Source organism: Sus scrofa, chromosome 8, assembly GCF_000003025.6.
Source record: "Sus scrofa isolate TJ Tabasco breed Duroc chromosome 8, Sscrofa11.1, whole genome shotgun sequence".
NCBI lineage: Eukaryota > Metazoa > Chordata > Mammalia > Artiodactyla > Suidae > Sus > Sus scrofa.
Window position 1 is genome coordinate 136,675,252 of NC_010450.4, and position 22,493 is coordinate 136,697,744.

Below are 22,493 nucleotides of genomic sequence, written 5' to 3' on the forward strand. Positions count from 1 at the left end.
TCGGGAGTTAGGTGAGTATGCGTAAGATTAACTTTTTACTTATTCAACAGCGACTTATTAGTTAACAGTAACCAGGAGTGCCGTGAGACCTGCCCAGCATCCATCACGGGCAGAGAAAGAACGGGTCGAAGGAGTGGGTTGAAAGAGTTACGGCAAAAAGAAAAAAAATCTGCTTTTGGCTTGTACGCCATAGACTCCAGCTTATTTAATAAACGAGACACAAGTACCTTGTTGCCTTATGGCCAGTGGGCGAATGAGCAAGCAAATCTCGAGGATAGAACTTGTGAAATCACACATCCTAGAGTTCCCACTGTGGCTCGGCAGCAACGAACCAGCTGGTACCCATGAGGATGCAGGCTGGATCCCTGGCCCTGCTCAGTGTGTCAGGGATCTGGCTCTGCCACAAGCCGCGGAGAAGGTCGCAGACCTGGCTGTGATCTGGCATGGCTGCGGCTGTGGCTGTGGCGTAGGCCGGCAGCGGCAGCTCCAATTTGACCCCTAGCCTGGGAACCTCCATATGCCGCAGGTGTGGCCCTAAAAAGACGAACAAAACCAAACCAAACCCCACAAACCCTGACCTTTTTATTCATGAGACTGGCTCCAAATTAATGCAGACACATACCCAGTCTCCACTAAAATGATAACTACCAATTCTTAGGTATTTGCTATGCACCAAGCAAGGTCCTAAGCATATTCCATGTATTATATAATTTTATCTCGCAGTGAGGTCTGTTAATAACCACATTACATAAATTAGGAAATTTGATATTAGAAAGATTTAAGTCACTAAGCCACATGGTGAGTAAGTACAGGAGCAAGCATCTGAAGGCTGCCTAGTATAACCTCAAAGCCCATGCTCTGAACTACTGACTTATTCTGTCCTTAATGGAACTAAAAAATGAGTTATTTCGATTTGCTAACATACCTCTCTGGACAGTCTTTTTGGCAATACTCATATATAGCATTATTTTCAACCAAGTAAAAGTGATAGAATTTTCTTCTTACCATCTCCTTTCCCCATTCTCTTATTCTTTGATATTTATACATATAAAATGTAAAAAAAGACCCAAATTGATTAATTCTACTAATATCAAAATTCAACCATTTATAGGCAGTTCCCATGTGGTACAGTGGGTTAGAGATCTGCCATTGCCGCAGGTTTGATCCCTGGCCCAGGAATTTCCACATGCTGTGGTTGTGGCCAAAAAAAAGCATCCATTTGTATAGCTTTTTTAAGTCTTGTTTTGCTAAAACCAAAACCAAAACCAACGAACCAAACAGAACCACAGGTCTTCACCTAGTTTCTTGTCACTATCAAGTTTCAAATGATGAAGGAAGCAAGAATCACTGTTCTAGATCAGAACCTGACCCACAAGAAAGAGGACTGGGTGGTCCAACGTCAGATGGTCAGGTATGATCTCAGGGCCCAGCAACACAGCATCAAGTGACGGGCACAGAATGAGGAGCTAAGATTTGCAAACGCCCATGCGGGTACGAGGATAGAGGTAGCTTATGGAGCTCTCTCTGAGGTCTTGGTTTACATAAGATCGGGAATGAGATGGGAAAGGCGGAGTGCGTGAATCAGGAGCTCCCTGAACCCGAGGGAACAGTGGAGAATAGGCTGCTATCCAGAATAGGCAAAGATTTAGAGACTGCTCCCTAATCTCGGTTCAAGTGCCTTACACGTGCCAGCAAAGACATTTAAAGGGCATTATTCCCACCCCTGCACTGGGGTTGGAGGAACGGCTACGGACTTTTGGGAAGTCCAGTCTCACCTTCCCAGAACTGCGGATGTTGGGGACAGCAGCGGGACTGTCCCCCCCTTTAGGAGGCTTGATCTAGCTCTTGGATGCTTCTCCCACAGACTTCAGGTCATCTGGGCCGGGAAGGCAGCACCTTCAGAAGAAAACAGGGTTTTAATAGTTTTTGTAACTGTGAGAAAAGAAGCCTATTTCCCTCCACCTGCACCTTTTCCTCTCTAGCACGAGGAAGAAAAAAACTGCATTTGTCAGAATTTCCTTCTGGCAGAGAAATGTGATCTTCAGAGAAAAATCTTTAATGAGTCCCTTTGGAGAAGGCGAGCTCTCAAAAGACCTGCCAGTAGGGTCTTATGCCTCCTGACCTAAAGGGCTGCTGTGAGCCTGAGACCTTAAGGCTTGTAAAGCACTACAATGCTTCCCTGGCCTGGGGGGAGTATCGTATCACGATGTTCTATTATTATCTTTTCTGGGATCTTGTTCTGGATGAATCTCACAACAAACACTCTTTTTTTTTTCTGCCACAGCTGCCTTCGCGCCTTGTTAAAACCGAGGACCACATTTGCTGATGTCCAGACTTTTCAGACCTTTTCTCTCTTTCTTTCCCTAGAAGACCCACCCGGCTTCTTGCAGGTATTCCATGCTCTTTTCGAGCAGGAAAATATGACGCTGGGGGTGGGGGGGCAAGGGGACGTGCACAGCCATTTACAATCTCCTCGTCTGTTTTGGACTTTGCTCAGGTAAAACCATCACTTTCAAGAACAGAGGAATGCCAGCGGGATGGGCGTGTGGCCGTTATGATATCACCCATCTTCAGAGACAAGACCTGTGCGTTCCTTACTCTTGTTCCTTCTCCAAAGTTTAGCATTTTCATAGTGCTCGATATGTTGCATAAAGCTAGGGCTGTGCCCTCTCTGCCTGTCCCTCTAACACCCACCCCACCCCCACCCCCACCCCCGGGACAGTAAGGCTTCTGAGAGGCTGCGTTTGGGCAATGGTCCTTCCTACTCACCCTGAAAGGTGTTTGAGAAATGAGAAGGTGGGGAGGGAACAAAACGAAGAGTTGAGAGGGAAGATTCCCCCTTGGCTCAGATCCTGACACCAGCCCCTCCCGCACACCCCGCCTCTGCCTCTGCAGTGCCGAGCCGTCGCCCCCTGCTGGCCATTATGACAACCCGCGATGACACCCCAGACCAGTCACAGGTGAAAGCCTGAAACCCACCAAGGAAAGGAGATGTGTGAAAATCAATATAGCATGTGTGAAGGTACAAGTTATGTGGATACCAAATATATGAGCACCACAACTTCTGTGAACATAAAGGAAACTCCCCGAGACCTTACCCTGGGATAACGCAAATTCAGCTTGGCCTGGATCTGCCCAGCTTTCATCTCACTAACGTTGTCACAAGTAAGACACGCATTTCACGGTCTGAAAAGTTTTAGGAGCTCCTTTCTCAATATCATTAGCAGGGTTGGAATGTATTTGTTGGTTTATGGGTCAATGAACTGTGTGGCCAGAAGTAATAATTCCTGCAGCTTGACGGGGTCTCCCAGGTGCAGTACCTTCCAAGCAATGTGTACACCGGGAGGCTGTCTCTGCCAGAGGCGCCAGCATAGGAACAGTGGGATGAAATGAAAGAGGAACTGTGTGTTGCTATGAATTTGGCAGCTGGGCGCTGCCCCTGCTTGGTCCGCAGACAGCGACGTGCCCTTGGATCAGTCAAATCATCTCTCTGGGTTTCTAGTCTTATTTGTAAAAGAAGAGGATTCAAGTATGATCTAAGCTTCTTTAACTAGAGATGTCTTAGTGAAATAGCTATGTCCCCATTTTTTCCTGTTTACCTGTGTGCCGTGATGTGTGAATTCGCACGTGTCGCAGTTTATGGCACTGGTTATGACTAATTACAGAATCTTCTCACATGGTCTGGTCTCCCCATATTCCTTCCTCTGAGAGGAATGCCTATAGTAGTTCACGGTACTGCCGCCGACCCTATAAGGCGAGGGATGCTTTAGTCATTCACTTCCTGTTTTTACGATGCTCCCTTCATCTGTTTTCAAGCTAATTTCTCATTTTTAAAAGTTTCACTGGTTGACTTAGAATGTTGTGATAATCGCTGCCATGCAATAGAGTGAGTCAGTCATCCATATACACGCATCCATTCTTTTCTCTCTTTTTTTCTTTTTCAATTAAAGTGTAGTTGATTTACAGTGTGGTGCTGATTTCTGCCATACAGCAAAGTGGCCAGTGATACATCCATATACCTTCCTTTTCTTCTATCATCTCCCATCGTGGTCTGTCCCAAGACACTGGATATGCGTCCCTGTGCTGAACACACAGGAGGACCTCATTACTCATCTGTTCTAAAGGTAGTGGGTTGTGTCTCCTCCCCCAAACTCCTCGTCCACCCCACTCCCTCCTCCTGCCCCTTGGCAACCGTAGATCTGTTCTCTCATCCACACCCATTCTTTCTCAGGTGCTTTCCCGTCTAGATTCTCACAGCACACTGGACAGAGCTCTTTGACGGCTATCTACACACAAAAGGACTTCACTAGCAGGCCTGATTCCTGTCCTACAAATGGCTTGGTCAGCATTCTGAGAACTTAAGTTTAGGGAAGATTCATGTTATCCTAACTGGTAAGGTCGGCTCCCTGTTTCTAAACTGTTTGCACTAACACTTTGGTTTATACTGAACCGCTGTTTTCTTCTAGAAGTCTAGCATCTTGGTAGGCGCTGGGCAGAGGATGGCTATGTGCCCATCCCCCTACAAAAACTCCTGGATACAGAGTCTCTAATGAGCTTTCTTGGTAGAGAACATTTCACACGTACTATCACAGATTGTCACTGTGTGACTCCATTGGGACAGGACTCCTGAAAACCTAGTTTCCTCCAGATTCTGCTTCATGGGCTTTTTTCTTTCTTTTCTTTTTTATTTTTATTTTTTTTTGTCTTTTGTCTCATAAGGGCTACACCCGCAGCATAGGGAGGTTTCCAGGCTAGGGGTCTTACTAGAGCTGGAGCTGCCGGCCTACACCACAGCTACAGCAACTTGGGATCTGAGCCGTGTCTGAGACCTACACCACAGCTCACCGCAACGCAGGATCCTTAACCCACTGAGCAAGGCCAGGGATCGAACCTGAAAGCTCCTGGTTCCTAGTTGGGTTCGTTTCTGCTGCGCCACGATGGGAACTCCTTCCTGGGCCCTTTTCCTTCACTGATTTGGCTTTGTATCTTTTAGCTGTGATAATGATAACCAGAAGTATCTCCATGTGCTGATCCTGTGACATCTCCTAGGCAACCGTCAACCCTAGGGATGGCCTCAGGGACCCCAAACCAGTAGCCTTGAGAAGCTGCCTTTTCTCTGAATCATTTCAGAGATGAGTTCATTTCATAGACAGTTCTGGTGGGACCGGTTCTATATTATATACCAATTTTCAGGCCTGCATAGATTAAATGAGTGGGGTAGTTAAGCGACCCAGGATAGAAAAATACTGTTGCCTTTTTATCCAAGGGTTGTCATGAACATAGATGTTACAGAAAAGTGGTTTTCAAACTAATTTTTTTTTTTTGTCTCTTTAGGGCCACACATCTGCGGAATTTCCTAGGCTCAGGGTCCAGTTGGAGCTGTAGCTGCCGGCCTACACCACAGCCACTGCAACGCAAGATCTGAGCCACATCTGCAACCCACACCACAGCTCATGGCAATACTGGATCCTTAACCTAATGAGCAAGGCCAGGGATTGAACCCGCATCCTCATGGATACTAGTCGGGTTCGTTACTGCTGACCCACAACAGGGACTCCGAACTAATTTTTTTTTTTTCTCATGGCCACGCCCGGGGTGTATGAAGTCCCTGAGCCAGGGACTAAATCCAAGCTGCAGCTGTGACTTATGCCACGGCTGCAGCAATGCTGGATCCTTAACCCACTGCACTGGGCCAGGAATCAAACCTGCGCCTCAGCAGCAACCTGGGACACTGCAGTCGGATTCTTAACCCACTGTGCCACAGCAGGACTCCGGGAACCAATCCCTTTTAACCATCTATTATGAACACACTACTTATTATTTCAATGAATTTTTAGAAAACCGCTAGAGAACTTTCTCTCCATTTTACAGACCAGGAAGCCAAGTCTCACCTTATTGCAGAGTTGGGATTGGCATCTGCCCGGGACTTTTTCTGCTATGGCACATTTGCCTCCATAGGTGTCAATCTGTTAGGTTGTCTACTATTTGGCCCAATAGCCCAGCTCACTAACCTCCTGTGCTGCGCTCTTTTCTCCCGGGGAGGCTGAAGTCCTTTTATCTGAATGAAGAGTGAGTACAAAGCCCTACTTTGAAAATACAGGCAGATTAGCAGGGAGCCATGTGGTCGTTCTGCTCAGAGAGGCACTGTTGAAATCTGCATGAGCATGTAGCCAAAAATACCCTCAGTGGTCCAGCAGTCCTTGCTAAACTGAGCACACAGGAAATGCTCTTTAATTAACACTGGCCGCAACTATCTGAAAGATATTGTGCTGTTTGTGACTGTTCCCTGGCTGGCCTGATGTTCCTGATAGCTGCCTGTCAGCCCGAGTTCCCTAATTGTCTCCAGCTTTCTGTGTTTATTCAAGTTGTGCTTCAGTGAATCCGGAAAGCATTTCCTCTTCCTTCCCAGCTTGTGACGCTCCCACTTCAGCTTGTCATACAACAGCTGTCACGTTGTGCGTGTGAGCAGTCCGGCAGAATGACATCCCTCTGTATCCTGACTTGGCCCCGGGACTGTGGGAGGACATCCCTCCCCACGGAGGCCGGGGATTGAAGAACCAAGGACGTTCGCGCCTGACTGTAAACGCGCAAAATGCATCGGCGAGGTGTGGTCCCAGCAGATGATACAGATGTGAACTGCGGAGATTCCTGCATCCTTGGTTTTACCCATCCCCTCCCCTGAGGCTTAAAGACAGCAGGGAGCTGGGGCATGCTTCTCAACACTGGCTACAAAGTGTGGTGAGAATAAGGGGAGTCAGCTCCAGGTAAAAGGGGGGGCACTAGGAGATCAGCCCGCATAGCGTGAGGAATGGGGTTATAGGCAATAGAAGAAAGTTCACCCTCAGTGGCAAAAGGGGTGAAATAATGCAACATGGATGGACCTAGAGCTTATATTCCAAAGAATACACCTACATCAGACGAAGACAAGTATCACATGATCTCACTCATATGTGGAATCTAAAAAAATGATACAAATGAAGTTATATATGAAACAGAGACTCACGGACTGAGAAAACAAAAGTATGGTTACCAAAGGGGAAAGGGTGGGGGCAGGATAAATTAGGAGATTGGGGTGAGCAGACACACACTATAAACAAATTAGATAACTAACAAAGCCCGATTCTACAGCACAGAACTGCATTCACTATCTGGTGGTAGCATCCCCACCTCTTTCCAATAATGGAAAAGAATCGGCAGTTACGTATATCACAACCGAATCACTTTGCTGTACACCTGAAATGTAAATCCACTATAGTTCAATTACAAAATCACAGGAAAAAACACATTCACTAAATTTAAAAAAGACTTGAAGCAACAAAGTGGATTCAGTTTGGGTTCAGACTGTGCTCAGGGAGGTCTGGAAATATTGCTAAAAGGATTACAAATTTAGTTACTACGTTACAGTTTAAACCTTACCCTTTAAGAAGTATGCATCATCAATTCCTATTTACAAACGAGGGTGTAAGAAATGTGTCCATTTTAACGTCATTAGCGCATATGGTAGGGCCAGGATGCCATGAATCCGGCTTGAAGTGAAAGCCAGTTCCCGTCAACCACGCCGCCCTGGGATCAAAACCAAGGCAGGAGAATCAAGCAGGAATGCCAAATCTGAACTCCTCATCTTCTTCCAGAAAGGAGCCCTCCTTTGTTCCTTCCCTGTCTTGGTTAACGGCGTCATGATTCAGGAGGTCGCCAAGTCTGAAACCCCAGACCTATCTTGAGGTTTCAGGAAACCCCGGCTTCTCCCTCAGTCTTCAAAACTCAGCTCTCAGGTCTCCTCCCGTGCGGGTCTCCCGGCACCTCTTCCAGGGCCAGCTCTGCTCAAGGCCTGCCCCTCCCTTCGCCTCGCCCACGGCAGCTGGGCATCTCCAGGGTGAGGGACTGCATTCCCCAGATGTTTAGATGCCAGTGCACCCTCAGTGCCTGTCGCATAGTTGGTCCTTTTAATGAATAATACAGAGGATAAGTGACAGTCAGAATATCAAGGAAAATATGTTTCTTTTTATCTGTAACTTCTTTCCCTTTAGTACTGACTGGTAAGAGAATTTTTCACCCAGGAAAAGTTTAATACCATAGCAGGCATTGTCTTGGATGGAAGTTTTATAAGATGTGCAAGCGGGAGAGTTCCCTGGTGGCCTAGTAGTTAAGGATGTGGCCTTGTCACTGCTGTGGCTCGGGTTTGATCCCTGGCTAGGGGATTTCCACATGCTGTGGGCATGCCTAAAAAAATCCAAAACAAACATAGGAGATGTGTTCATTTGACTAATGGACAATATGTTTATGGTTTTAATAATCCCTAATTAAGCTCTTCGAACACCAGATGTTAGAGAACATGGCTTCTCCAAATTACTTCATCAAACATTCAGTGTAGAAGCTACTTTAGGCTTTTCAACAGGATAAGATTCATACCGAAAGTCCTTTTGATGTGGCATTCATCTGTCTTTCTATTTATCCCTCTCTCTTTCCATCTACCTAATATAGACGTTGCATAAATGTCATCCTGTCTCCTTTCCCTTTAATTGCATGTGGTTTAGCAGAAGTCAACCGGCAAGTCTGGGGCTATGTGGCCTGATGCGCTCCGCCTGTCTGATCACCGTGCCACACTCGAGTCCCATGTAACTGTTGTCATTTGTTTCGCAAGCCTGGGAGATACACATGGTCATATCTCTAGCATTTTTCCAAACAGACATTTGAGAAGACCGTTTTTCTTATTCTTAGGAAGTCCAGGATCGCTCTTTTAATGCTTCCTCTGCCCTTCTCAATTGTCCAACAACCTTGAGGGTTTAATTAACTTGGGGAGGAAGGCTGCGATTTACCCTGCTTCCAAATGCCAGCTGCAGAGAAAACTGGACAAGTGCTTCAGTCTGTAGCTGCCATTGCTTTTGATCACTGCAGCCAGCGACAGATGGCTGGGGACTGGCTCTCTGTTGGTCCAAGGACTCACTGAAGCGCTCAGCTTAGAATTCTAGGCGAAGGTTCCTTTCAGCCCACACCCAGAGCACAGCCGCTGGGCTGAGCTACAGCGTGCTTTCCAGCTTCCGTGATCCCCAGGTTGGAACAGATCCTCCCACACGCCTACGACCTTGCGTCAAATGCGGGTCATCAGGACTGACTTCTCTTGAACCATGTGGAGCCTCTAAGGATCTTTGCTGCCAGTGAGCCTGGGCAGAGCCTACCTGGCCCCCGGTTTCTCTAACTTACACTCGTCGGTAACCAGGAGTTCAGCCTCCCTCCCTCCTGCTCCCAAGTCCTTGGGCTCGATATGCACATAAATCCTACCTTTTCCTCAGAAATTGATCCTGCTTTTCAGGATATTTTGAGAAGGCGCTCGCCTTGTTCCCGTCTTCTTCCAGAGAAATACTGGGTTTTTCACTGAGGTCAACTGCGGTGCTAGAAGGAAAAAAACTTATTTTACAGGTTATAAAAGTTGTTTTAGTTATGTATAGAAATAGATCTTTAAAAATCATTCTCTCTCTCTTATTATCTGTCAACTCTTACCAATCACCTGAGATGCCTCCTTAGTGCAGGAGGTAGTGTGTCAGTCTCACATCACCAATTACGGGTGTATCATCTACTCTTACAAGGACTTCCTTCTCCATGACTCAAGGGGGAAAAATCACTAGATGCGTCTGTTAACACTGCTGCTCTTTGGCACAGATTTTATCCCTAGCATCACTGGCCACTGGTACCAAGGCCTGAGGATAGATTGAACCATGCACTTCGAATTTCTAGAGAAGCCTATGGAACTGACTAAACGACAGGTCTACTGTTGATGCGTTGAGCATCCATGAGAAGAACGTGTTTGATAAGCAAGAGCTGTACTTTTCTTCAGCTGGTTACAATGTGTCCCAGGGCTGTGATGACTGTAACATTCGACTGTATTCTTCTTGGCCTGAAAATTCAGAACTAAGTGGACAGGACTCTGTGGTACACATTTATTTGCTCTAATGCTCCCTTTAATTTATCAAAAATTGTTTACCTATGTGGAGTTCCGGTCATGGCTCAGCGGTAACGAACCTAACTAGTATCCGTGTTCCATCCCTGGCCACGCTCAGTGGGTTAAAGGATCCGGCGTTGCCATGAGCTCTGGCGCAGGCTGGCAGCTGTAGCTCCGATGAGACCCCTAGCCTGAGAACATCCATATGCCATGGGTGCGGCCTTAAAAAGACAAAAAAAAAAAAAGTTTACCTATAATTACAAACTAGCTCTGCTTTCTTTATTCTATTGAGTGACTCTATCTCCACAATGTATTTTTAAACCTTTAAACATATTGGATAGAGATTATGTTCAAAAATTCAGAGTGGATTTATAGTTTCTTCTCATGCAAGGGCAATTGTTAGTTGTATCTGGATCAGATGCTTTCCACAAAAATAATCAGTGCGATTTACATCCTATGCCAATTCTTAGTAGCAGTGTGATAATATACCTTAATGGACAAAATCCCATTGACAAGATAATAAACCTTATTTACATTTCTGAGGGAAGCAGATAAGGCCATTTGGATTTAAATATAGAAATATCATTTGCATCCACTAAAGAATGTATTTTTAGGCTATTTAAACTATGCATTCATCAGAAGATGACACCTGATATGTAATGAAGTTCATTTGCTTAAGCATTTCCTAGAACTGGGCATGAAGTCATCGCTATGTAAAGACAAAATTAAGAAGCATTTAACATCTGGAATTCATCTCACATGCCCTATTTGGAACCTGTCTTGGACTATTAACTGAAATGTTCATTAACTAGTTAAAGGGGTAAAAAGATCCTGGGTATTCTATCAGCAAATTACTCAGGCAAATTTTTTGTCTTTTTTTTTTTTTTTTTTTAGGGTCATACCCATGGCACATGGAAGTTCCCAGGCTAGGAGCCGAAGCCACAGCAATGTTAGATTCCAGTCACGTCTGCAACCCATACCACAGCTCACAGCAATGACAGATCCTTAACCCACTGAGCGAGGCCAGGGATCGAACCCATGTCCTCATGGATACTAGTTGGGTTTTGTTACCTCTGAGCCACGACGGGAACTCCCTACTCAAGCAATGTTAAAGAAAGAATCGAGGGAGTTCCCTTCTGGCTCAGTGGGTTAAGGATCTGGCATTGTTGCTGCAGCAGCTCCAGTTCCTGCTACGGCATGGGTTTGATCCTTGGCCTGGGAACTTCTGCCTTTTGTGGGTGAGGCTAAAAAGAGGGGAAAAAAGAATGGATAAGTTGTCCAGAAAATTCAAGACAAGTTTCCCTCCCAATCCAAATACTGAACACTGACAGGTTAGCTCACTTTGTTACAGTTCACTTAAAACCAGGTTCAAAAAGAAGCGTTATATATCTCTCCAGGTACGTAGTTTTTAGTATCTTTCAGTAAGGATTTAGAGTTTTCCCAATAAATGATCTTGCTCAAAAATAAATGAATAAATAAACCAGGTTCAGTAACTTCAAAGGCCAGATAACTGCATGGAAAGAAACGGCCAGGGACTGTATGCACAGAGCCAACAAGCAGCCTCCCAAATGCGTGCCCAGGACTGGGAGAGACAAGGTACGAGCAAGGCCAGCTCGGGTCTCGCTGGCCTGGGCCTGTGTCAGCCGGATCATAACTGAAGGGCAGAATGTTCACGAGGCTCGTCATTTAAGTGCACATACAGTTAACATTAGAAATTAGTAGATAGTTTTCTTTGTCAGCTAGAATTGTGGTTGGTAGCCAGAAATCAATTTTTTTTTTTTCCGCTGTACAGCATGGGATCAAGTTGCTCTTATATGTATACATTTTTTTCCACCCTTTGTTCTGCTGTGATATAAGTATCTAGACATAGTTCTCAATGCTGCTCAGCAGGATCTCCTTGTAAATCCATTCCAAGTTGTATCCGATAACCCCACGTTCCCGAGCCCTCCCACTCCCTCCCTCTCCTCCTGGGCGGCCACACGTCTACTCTCCAGGTCCATGATTTTCTTTTCTGTGGAAAGGTTCATTTGTGCTGTATATTAGATTCCAGACATAAGTGATATCATACGGTATTTGTCTTTGTCTTTCAGAAATCAAATTTGATTATTGAGTTGGTAATTGTGGAATTCTTACTTGATAAAATAATAATCTATTTTAGCATTTTTTAAGAAATTGACACCAAATATATATATCTCCTCTTTTTTTTTTTTTGGAACAGGCAACTTGTCTACCTCTAGATTCTCAACATCATCTCTGCTTTCTGTAATTATGCAATATTTTAAACAATGAGTAATTCTCGCATTTGCAATTCTCAGTTCTTTGGGAAGGAATTCATCTCTCTCTGAGATTTGTGTTTACTGAAAGCCACTAAGAGCTTTATTTCCAAGGCTTTCCACTTATCCTGGGTTCCAGTCCCATGCCATAGCGTTTGCTCAAGCCTTTCCAGCGTGCGGATGATGGCTCCTTATGGGTTATGATGTGCTTTACACCGAATAGCTGGGTAGCACTTACCGTCCGCATCAGTTGTGGTTGGTAATGAAGGGCTGTTGTCATTAAGAGCTGCCTGGAGATCATACAGTCCAAGGGAAGTGGGGAATGAATGGAAATATGCAAATGCATGTAGCCAGGAAGATTTTTTAATTGATCTAGACGACGTGGTTTTGCAGCTTCAATTATCTGAATACTCTTAAGCGTCCCCAGTTTTCCCTTCACAGCCCGGCGTCAATAAGGTTCATCTGTAAAGAAAAGGTGCTGGGGACAGATCCTTGGACAATTAGAATTTTGGTTCCCTCCTGACTGGCCAAAGAAAGTCCAAGTCGAAGAGAGAAGGGAAGTTTTTCTTTCTTTCTTTTTTTTCATTGAAAAAAAATGTTACTGCAGTATAGTTGCCTTGCAATGTGTTAATTTCTGCTGGAAAACAAAGCGATTCAGTCACACACATACACGCAGCTATTCTTTTTCAGATTCCTTCCCCATGTAGGTTACTGCAGAGTCCAGAGTAGAGCTCCCCGTGCTGAACCACAGGTCTTCCTGAACCATCCAATGCCACTGGGTGCATATTGAGATCTTAATAATTTCTCAGTCTTTCTGCAGCCTCTTCTCTATCGCCCGGTTCATGAAGACAGCTGTAGTTTACCATGACCCCGGGGAGGCTTAAATCTCAAGGCCCTGGAGCAGCCCAGGCAACGTCTTCCTACAGGCGCATGTTTTGTAAATTTCCCAAAAGTAGGATATTGAACTGTAATCCGTTCAGTCCTCTGAGTCTTCCGCTTTGAGCCCCCCTCGGTCATACCTGCTCTCCTGGCAGGAGGCCTTGGAGTGGCTGGGAACATTTTGGGAATTTTCGGTTGAGGGCGGATTTAGGTTGATATCATCGATGGGCTTTGCAATCAGTTAAAAGATTGCTGGTTTTCCTTCCGTGATGTGGTTTTCAGGTGTAGGCTGTGACACAGGGTGCAGGACCGGTGCTGTATTGTGATCCATCAGGATTTGGCACAGGACGCAAGTGGGTCCTAAGGAGAAACGTGGTTTGAAATATATAGACTCAACAGATGATCTGTGGCAAATTATTTCAGTCTCCGGATGTGTGCCGTTGGAAGCAGGGGACTTCATTCCTGTTTGTTCCTGGTCAAAACAGAAGTTCTCTCATGTCTGGAATATACTCAGTAATGTAGCCTATTTAATTATCGACCCACCATTCTGTGGATAGGAACTGCTGAAATAGAATTTATCTGTTTATTGGATATAAAGCTGCAGTCATTTTACAAACAGGGGGAAGGCCTGTGGCAGGTGCAATGGGGTTGGGGGTGTATGTGTCATATGTTTTAATTCTCTCAACCATTCATTTAAACAAACCAATTGGTTTTTCAGTCAGTCTTGTTAGAAGAATGAATGATCATTTTTCTTTCTATAGATTGTTGTTTAAAAATGACTGTCATAAAAAAGGCGGTAAAGGAGCATGCGACCAAAAATGTAGGAAAAGCGATTACAGAACTATGCTCGTTCTTTCAAAACATCTTTTTGTCAGTCTCTGAATTTTTGCAACATCCTGAGTAGTTTTCAGCTTCTTAAAATCTATGATTTATGGTGGTTTATTTTCTCATTCTGAACAAATATTCGCTTCTGTAGCTAATTTTGATATTGCAGTCTTTTATTCTTTTTCTTAAAAAAGCCTCCCACAAAGCCAGAACCTCCCTCTTCTCGAGCCGCCGTGTTGCCAGATGACATGCTCTTTATCAGTCTTGCAGAAGAAGACGACATTTCAAGTATTGTTTATTGAGAAGCTGAGAAGCAGAGAAGTGCTTCATAGCTAGGGTTTGATTTGGGCAAATTTTCTCAGCCTCTCTGAGCTGAAGATTCTCTATCTATAAAACAGAAGACACAGGTGGGCTCACCGCATGGCTTTCTGGATTCCGTGAGGTTAAAGGATACCCTGGCAAATGTGTTCTAAAGGAGCAGGTACTATTTAAAGAGTCGACCTGGCATTCAGCTCCGTCCTATGAGAACCAACCACCTTCTGCTGCATTCGGGCTCTACCTTAGGTTTTGGCCTACTCATCTCTTGACCTGTAAAATGCCGGAAAATGTGCCCAATTCAGAGGGTCGTTTGTAGCTTGAGGAATACAAATAAGAAATATAGCACATAACAAAGTCTTAAATATTTGGTCACATCTCTTATCTTGTGAAGACATATCAGGTCTAAGAGACAATAGCAGGCAGTATTAAGTATCCAGGACCTTGGCGGGCATCATAAAATCTTGTGCATGATTTGGCAAGACAATTAATAAAGCATCTTTCTTTTCTATCAGGTTATTTATTTATTTTCTTTTGAGGGCCGCACCTGTGGCATATGGAAATTCCCAGGCCTGGGGGTCGAATCAGAGCTGCAGCCACGGGCCTATACCACAGCCACAGCAACACAGGATCCAAGCCGAATCTTCAACCTATGTCACAGCCTCCGCCAGCGCTGGATCCTTAACCCACTGAGTGAGGCCAGGGATCGAGCCCACATCCGCATGGATATTGGCAGGGTTCCTAACCAGCTGGGCCACAATGGGAACTCCCTCTACCACGTTTTTAAAAATATGTTTTTACTTATGCTTTTCCATCTCTATCATTTATTTCAAAAGAATAGAATGCAAGAGTTATCTTCAGGAAAAGAGCTTTCCCAAACTTATGCTCTTCTCCTTCCTTACCCCAGTAGGAGAGATTTCTCTTTCTTGCAATTAAAAAAAGTCTTCCTTCTTAGAGCTGTATCTCACATACAGTTAATCAAGGAAATTGCTTGGAGCCAACTTCGGCTTGTCTAGTGTAACATCAGAGGTCAGACAATAGGACAGGGGGAGAGGATCATGCGGAAGATGACAACGTTTGCTGGCTCTAAAAAGATAAAGATAGGAGATGCTGGATACCTGCACAATAAGCCTTGGGTCTGGTTTCCTGGCAACAACATCCTTCCATGCCGCTCCCTCAAAGAGTGTCTTGTCTTTTCTTTTCCTTTTCTTTTCTTTCTTTCTTTCTTTTTCTTTCTTCCTTCATTTCTTTTTCTTTTTTTTTTTTTTTTGCAGTGAATTTCCACCTTCATGGCTTCCCTGTAGTTCATATTAAATGTTCCAATTACTGTTGCTATAAAACAAACCACCTGTAATTCAGTGGTATAGGACAACAACCATTTTATTGTGCTCATAGATTCTGGAGGCCAGGAATTCTGACCAAACACAGCAGAGAGCCCTTTCTCTGCCCCATAACTCTGAGACCTGAGTTGGGAAGAGTGGAATGGCTAGTGGTGAGTTGAATGGCTGAGAGCTGAAATCATCTGGAAGTTTCTCCATTGACATGTCTGACTCCTGGGCTGGAGTGACTAGTTTGGCTTCCATTTCTGGAACGATTGACCAGAAAGTCTATTTTTTGCCTTTGTGTGTGGCTTGGGCCTCCTCTTAGCAAGTCAGCCAGGGCAGGTTAGGACTCCAATAGAAAGTGCCCAGTGAACAGGGCGGAAGACGCAAAAGCTTTCATGACCAACCTCAGAAGCCACATAGTGTCCACTTGTTACACTCCATTGGTCAAGGCAGTTAGAAGCCCACCCAGATGCCAAGAAAGGAATTGAAGCCCCCAGTTCTCAAGTGAAAAGGCAACACAACTTTTTAAGCTATTTTTAAAAAACTGCCTCAGTAAACAACTGCTCTTTGACAAAAACAGGATCCAGGGAAGTGCACATAATTGATTTCCCCGAACCACACACCTCGAGGCAGAAATCCCGGTGAGAAAGGCGAGATGCGATCTCCTACAATCTGTTCTAGGCCCGACAGAGCTGCGTGTGGAAGGGACGGAGGAGCCCAAATCCTGTGTTTTAGGCTTGAGCTTTTTGCCTTCAAGGATCCGTTTTCTCGTCAGGGTCAATCAAAAGCGTTAACATCCATGGTTGGCACGAAGGTCCACTGAGGTGGTGAAGACCAATGCGAGGCTTCTGTTAGCATGCCCCTTCTCCAAGGCCAACCTAGGGCAGAAAAAGATCACACTCCAATAATCCTTTAACACGCAGTCTGGATTTAGGTTAATAAATAAGAGGTCACATCTTGAAGGGAAAGTATAACGATCGAACGGGCTTTACAAAGTTCAATTTTGTGAGAAGCCTTATGGCTGGAAACTCGGAGCATGTCTCGCATTTGCAAAGACCCAAGTTACCCTTTAGGCCAGTGCTATCTTATGACCACGTATTAGGTGTATCTGTGACATAGAGGCTTATAATAATATAGCAGCAAACATTTATTGAGAACTCACTGTGGGGGAGTTCCCGTCATGGCTCAGTGGTGAACGAATCCGACTGGGAACCATGAGGTTGTGGGTTCGATCCCTGGCCTTGCTCGGTGGGTTAAGGATCCGGCATTGCTGTGAGCTGTGGTGTAGGTCGCAGATGTGTCTTGGATCCCACGCTGCTGTGGCTGTGGTGTAGGCTGGCGGCTACAGCTCTGATTCAACCCCTAGCCTGGGAACCTCCATGTGCCACAGGTGTGGCCCTAAAAAGACCAAAAAACAAAAAGAACTTACTGTGTGCTGAGTGTTATGTTAAGCAGATTTAATCCTAATAACTGTATTATTAGTATCTACCTGTTAGGATAGAAAAACTGAGGTTTATGGGAATTATGTGCTTGATGAAGTTCTGGAAGCAGGGAAGATATGAAGCTAGAATTTGAATCCAACTAGTATATATTACACTGACGAATGATACAAAACCTTGCCTATTTGATAGCCCTTTGGATTATGCCAACATGACTTTAAATTAGGTTATGATTCAATCTAGTTAATTTAATTCAATAAAAATTTATGAGACGACTCATCAATCTGCATGAACTAATTTAGTGAGAGGTTAATAGCAAGCAGGAACTGGCACATAGAGTTGACAAGATAAAAATTTCACCTTCAGGGAGAGTGGACAGTTTATTAGAAGAAAATACCATGCATTACTGAGCGGTAACTATCAACCTAGGTTTAAACTTGCATATGTGCTGTGGAGGCTAGAAAAATAAGTCAGACACAATATCTGCCCTCAAATACTTGTAATTTACTTGAAGAACTGAATACTGTTAACATAGCCTCATCAGATAATCCAGGCAAATATCCACTCTGGGTCCTGATTTATGGTTCTTGATAATCGTTGGTAGTTTTTTTTATTTCAAGATAGTGCTGCTGCTGCTGCTTCTTTTTTTCAATGGCCACACCTGCAGCATGTGGCAGCTCCCAAACCAAGGATTGAATCCGAGCTGTACTTTGGCAACACTGGATCCTTTAACCCACTGTGCCCGGCCAGGGATTGAACCTGCACCCCCGAGCAACCCCGGTTGCTGCAGTCAGATTCTTAAGCCACTGTGCCACAGTGGGAACTCTGAAGATAGAGCTTCTTAATGGAACATTTCAATTTTTTATGAATGTAGCCAAAACTGTTAGAAAATAACCTTCCCATCGTGGCGCAGTGGAAACGAATCTGACTAGGAACCATGAGGTTTTGGGTTTGATCCCTGGTCTCGCTCAGTGGGTTAATGGTCTGGTGTTGCTGTGAGCTGTGGTGTAGGTTGCGGTCATAGCTCTTGGATCCTGCATTGCTGTGGCTGTGGTGCAGGCTGGCAGCCACAGCTTTCATTGGACCCTTAGCCTGGGAACTTCCATATGCTGTGGGGGCAGCCCTAACAAAAAAAAAAAAGAACAATCAACAGTGCTTGTATAGAAGGCTACAGCACCCCACAGAACAGGGGCGCACCCACCCCATTGTCTTCAATTTCCAAAGTCTTGATTATGAACCCAGCCCTGAGAACGGCCTCTTGGTTAGTTACACTGCGAGCCACGCATCATTTGACGGTCCCGGCACACACTCCGCAAGAGTGTGGTGGCAGGCAGGTGTTAGTTGTGTGTGGAATCAGGCTCACACAGGCTTCTGAGGGACAGTTGTTAAATGTTCAGGCATTTGCATGTTTTAAAAGCAGCCATTTAAAAATATTAAACTATATAAACCTACAGCGAAATGAATCAAAATAAATGGATTAAAAAAGAGTTCGTATATATACACAAAACATCATTTTACTACATTTCAGTATCATCTGTGGCTCTTAAAGCTACTTAAATTTATTGTATTTCTATGGTTGAAATATTACCTAATGGGAAATTCACGCCTTTTCCCAACTTCACATTCAATAATGTCATGTTGGTAACTTGAAACAACCATAGGGGAAATGTTTACACTTTGGGAACTAGAAAAATATCTTTGTGGGATAAAAACGGCTGGCGTCAGTGTTGAATGGTGAGCTCGGAAGGTGGTGATTTGTTTGCTCTTCATTCTTTTCGTAATGAACATCTTTTATTTTATTAAACATTTCAAATAAGCTAAACATATACATATATGCATATTGGTTTTTTGTCTCTCTAGGGCCACACCCATGGCATATGGAGGTTCCCAGGCTAGGGGTCCAACTGGAGCTGTAGCTGCCGGTCTACACCACAGCCACAGCAGTGCCAGATCCTTAACCCACTGAGCGAGGCCAGGGATTGAACCCGTGTCCTCACGGATGCTAGTCGGGTTTGTTAATCACTGAGCCACGACGGGAACTCCCAAATAAACTAAATATATTTGATACTTAAAAAATAAATCATCCCGGGAAGCTTTATAATGGAAAAAACAAACCAGCCTGTATAGTTCTACTCTACACAGCAACCACTTTTAACTCTTTAACTGTTTGTTCCGGCAGTTATTTTCATATTTAGAAATGAAATCTTTTTTAAAGCGTATACCAAATGATTTTTTAAATTGAGATATAATTGACCTGTACAATTGTATAAGTTTATGGTGTCCAGCTTGTTGAAAAGGTACATTTTTATATTGCAATATGGTTCCCACTGTTTGCACCTCTACTGTCACATAATTATCATTTCTATCTGATGAGAATATTTCGTGATCCGGTTTCTTAGTAACTTCGAAGCATACAGCACAGTCTTGCCGACCATAAGGGCCAGGCTGTGCACTTGATCTCCAGAACTTACTCATCTTGTAGTTGCAAATTTGTACCCTCTGACCCACAAGCAATATAGAAACAGTAAGCCTTTGTGTGTGCGTGTGTGACTGCCACACCTGTGGCTTTTGGAAGGAAGTTCCCAGGCTAGGGGTCAAACTGGGGCTACAGTTACCGGCCTACACCACAGCCGTAGCGACAATGGGTCTAAGCTGCATCTGCAGCCTACACCACAGCTCACTGCAACGCAGGATCCTTAACCCACCGAGCGAGGCCAGGGATCGAACCTGCGTCCTCATGGATACTAGTTGGGTTTGTTACTGCTGAGCCAAGACAGAACTCCCAGAAACAAATATTCTTAAAATGCACACCTTATAATGATTGCAGACACCAAGATACCAATCTTAATATTGTATTTTGACTGCCCCCCAAATGATTTAAGTAATTGCCACTTAAATTTTTTTTCAGGTTGAAATCAATAATTTATTTAACTTCATTTCATTTAATAGAGTGTAACCAATGATGATTTCATAAACTTACTGGTAAATGTCCCTTCAAATGTACAAAGCAAAGCTTTAGAGCAGCGAGCACCTAAAATAATTCCACAGCCCATTTCCAGCTGCATTTGATTCTAGAATCTGATGCTGACATCACTTTCTCTTGGAATTTTGGAGGCACTTAGCCTCTGTCAGCTGGTGGCCCGTATTGCTATGAGGGTGTCTGCTTTCTTGTACCTTCGTGTTTGAACTTTTCCTCTCTGGAACCTTTTTGGATCTACTTTTTATTCCCGATGTTCTAAAATTTCAAAACAATATTCCTTTGTGTGTTTATCTGCAATTCAATGCGCTGAACATTCACTAAACCCTTCGTTTTCCTTCAGCTTTGTTGCAAGAGGGTTTCTTGAATTTATGGTCCAACCATTAATTATTAGTATTATTATTGAATTTCAGGAACAACATTTTTAAGTTTCTGAAATGTGTCTCCAACTCACTTTGTTTTAAATGTATTATATGAATACTTACTGGATTTTTCTATATATCCAACACTTATTGGAGTTTACTATATATAACAAATTTGCCGTAATTTGTTATTATAGGTGACTTCGAAACCATTTGTTCATTGAAGTGACATATATATTCAGTCTCAAATTGACCTCTTTATTTAATGTGTCACTCTTGGCTTTCCATTCATCTTGCTGAGTGCTTGATGGGATTCCTCCAGCTGCATATCAGACTCTCAAAGGCAAAACCAGCTTAGCATTGGAGTTGGTCATTTTCTATACCCTAAGGACTAAACAGTCTTTGACTTCTCCCTACCTTTCCCACCAACCCTATGGTTGTAGAATAATGCTGAGTTTGTTATATATTTAATAGATATTATTTATTTGATATTCTATAGTGTGTTTATTTTATAGAGACGGCCAGGGACCAAATTCATTTCATTTTCTCCTGTGCTTGATGTTATTACACGTTATAAAAAGTATTTATTGAATGAGTAAGTGGTAAGATTAATCCATCCAGAGAATAGCTTTAAAAATAATTTGTTTGCTCCAAATTAATTTTTATTTGTGCAATAAATGATGCCAATACATCCGAAAACCCAAGTATGATCTGTCGGATAAGAGAAAGACAGTTGTTAGCACTTCTTGGGTTACAGCTTTTTGATAGAAGCTGCTGGCCTCTCTATTGAACTATTATTTTTCTCTGGGACACCTCCAATCTGTACGACAAGTCAGAAGGGGAAATTTTCCTTCTAGAAACTTACTCCAGGATCGAAGTCAATTGGGCGTATCTGCTGCATAAGTAACACAAGGCCTTCAAAGAACAAAACAACAATGTCCATGACCCCATTTTCCTACTCATCGCATTGCTAGACCTCTTTTATACAAAACAGATGTTTAAACAGTTAAATGACACCGCTTAAGGTACAACCTCAAAGTTTCCTGATGTAGCCCTCTTCCCCCCCCCCCCCCCCCCCGCTGTCCCTTTAATTAGCCTGATGGAGTGAGTTCGAGATCTTAAGTCTCTGCCAAGTTCCCAGCTCATTAATGTCTAAGTGTATCCAGGTTTCTCACAGTTTTCTCATTAACATAGTGCATATGAAACTCTTTGGGAAGGAGAGCTCTGAGACGATTCCGACTTGGCTCTTCATGAATCCAAGATGACCTGCTCTGTAGAGTTTCTTAAGGCTCCTTCTGGAAAAGCTGATTAGCACTTGTAGTTTCTGGGCAAAGTCCCAATCAGTTGCCTCCAGGATCAATCTAGAGAATTCTCTCTTTTTAACAAACAAACAAACAAACCCTCTTATTTCCTTCTTTCACGTTTCCTTCCTTGCTTCCCATTGACATGAGAAGGCACAAATCCACCCCTGTCTCAGTCCCTGACAATATTCCATTCGCTTTTCCTGATTCTCCTGACACTGGACCTCGTCTAGGGAACAGCAGGGAGAGGCAGGGGAGGCAGGAGGGAGGAGAGTGGGGCTCGTGCGCCCGTCCTCAGAAGCGTCTCTGTTGCCTGGGCCAGGCCTGGCGGGAAGCTTCTCAGGAATCCAAGCCACTTCAGCTCTAGCAACACAGCTTTGATGAGATCACACAGCTCGTCACCCCGTCCCCCTGGCTGCCTTCCCTTGGTGCACCCTCTGTGGCAGACACGGTTCTGGGGAACAAAACAAGCGGAGGAGACTGACAAAGAAACAACATACACACTAGGATTTACTTACTTAGGATCGTAGATAGTGGTAGGTGCCTGGGCGCAGCGGTAAGTGCGGGCACGGTGGCAAGGATGCGCTCCCCAAAGCTACCGAATCAGAACTTGCGAGGGTATGAGGAGCAGGTGTCTGAATCATGGTGTCTGAATCACCAAGCTCCCCATGGGCTCATTTTCATCCCAAAGTTTGAGAGTCGCTGACCTATATAGAATTCACACAAGAAAGAGCAAAAGAGAAACATTCTTCTCCAAACGTTTCATGGGTGTTGCTGTTTGTCGAAGCTGTCTTTCTTCACGGGCTTCTCCTCTGAACAATTTTTGATGCGTCAGCCTCCACGTGCTCGTGTGCACGGCT

General features: G+C 44.2%; 2 long non-coding RNA genes across 2 annotated transcripts; one reads left to right on the forward strand and one right to left on the reverse strand.

Moving 5' to 3' along the window:
• On the forward strand, nucleotides 491-3,165 carry LOC110262200. Its single transcript, XR_002346915.1, has 3 exons — nucleotides 491-2,390; nucleotides 2,498-2,585; nucleotides 2,896-3,165. It is a non-coding gene; the product is annotated as an uncharacterized LOC110262200 (long non-coding RNA).
• Nucleotides 3,949-10,804, reverse strand: LOC110262201. Its single transcript, XR_002346916.1, has 3 exons — nucleotides 9,280-10,804; nucleotides 5,892-7,940; nucleotides 3,949-4,083 (listed from the first exon to the last, which is right to left on the reverse strand). It is a non-coding gene; the product is annotated as an uncharacterized LOC110262201 (long non-coding RNA).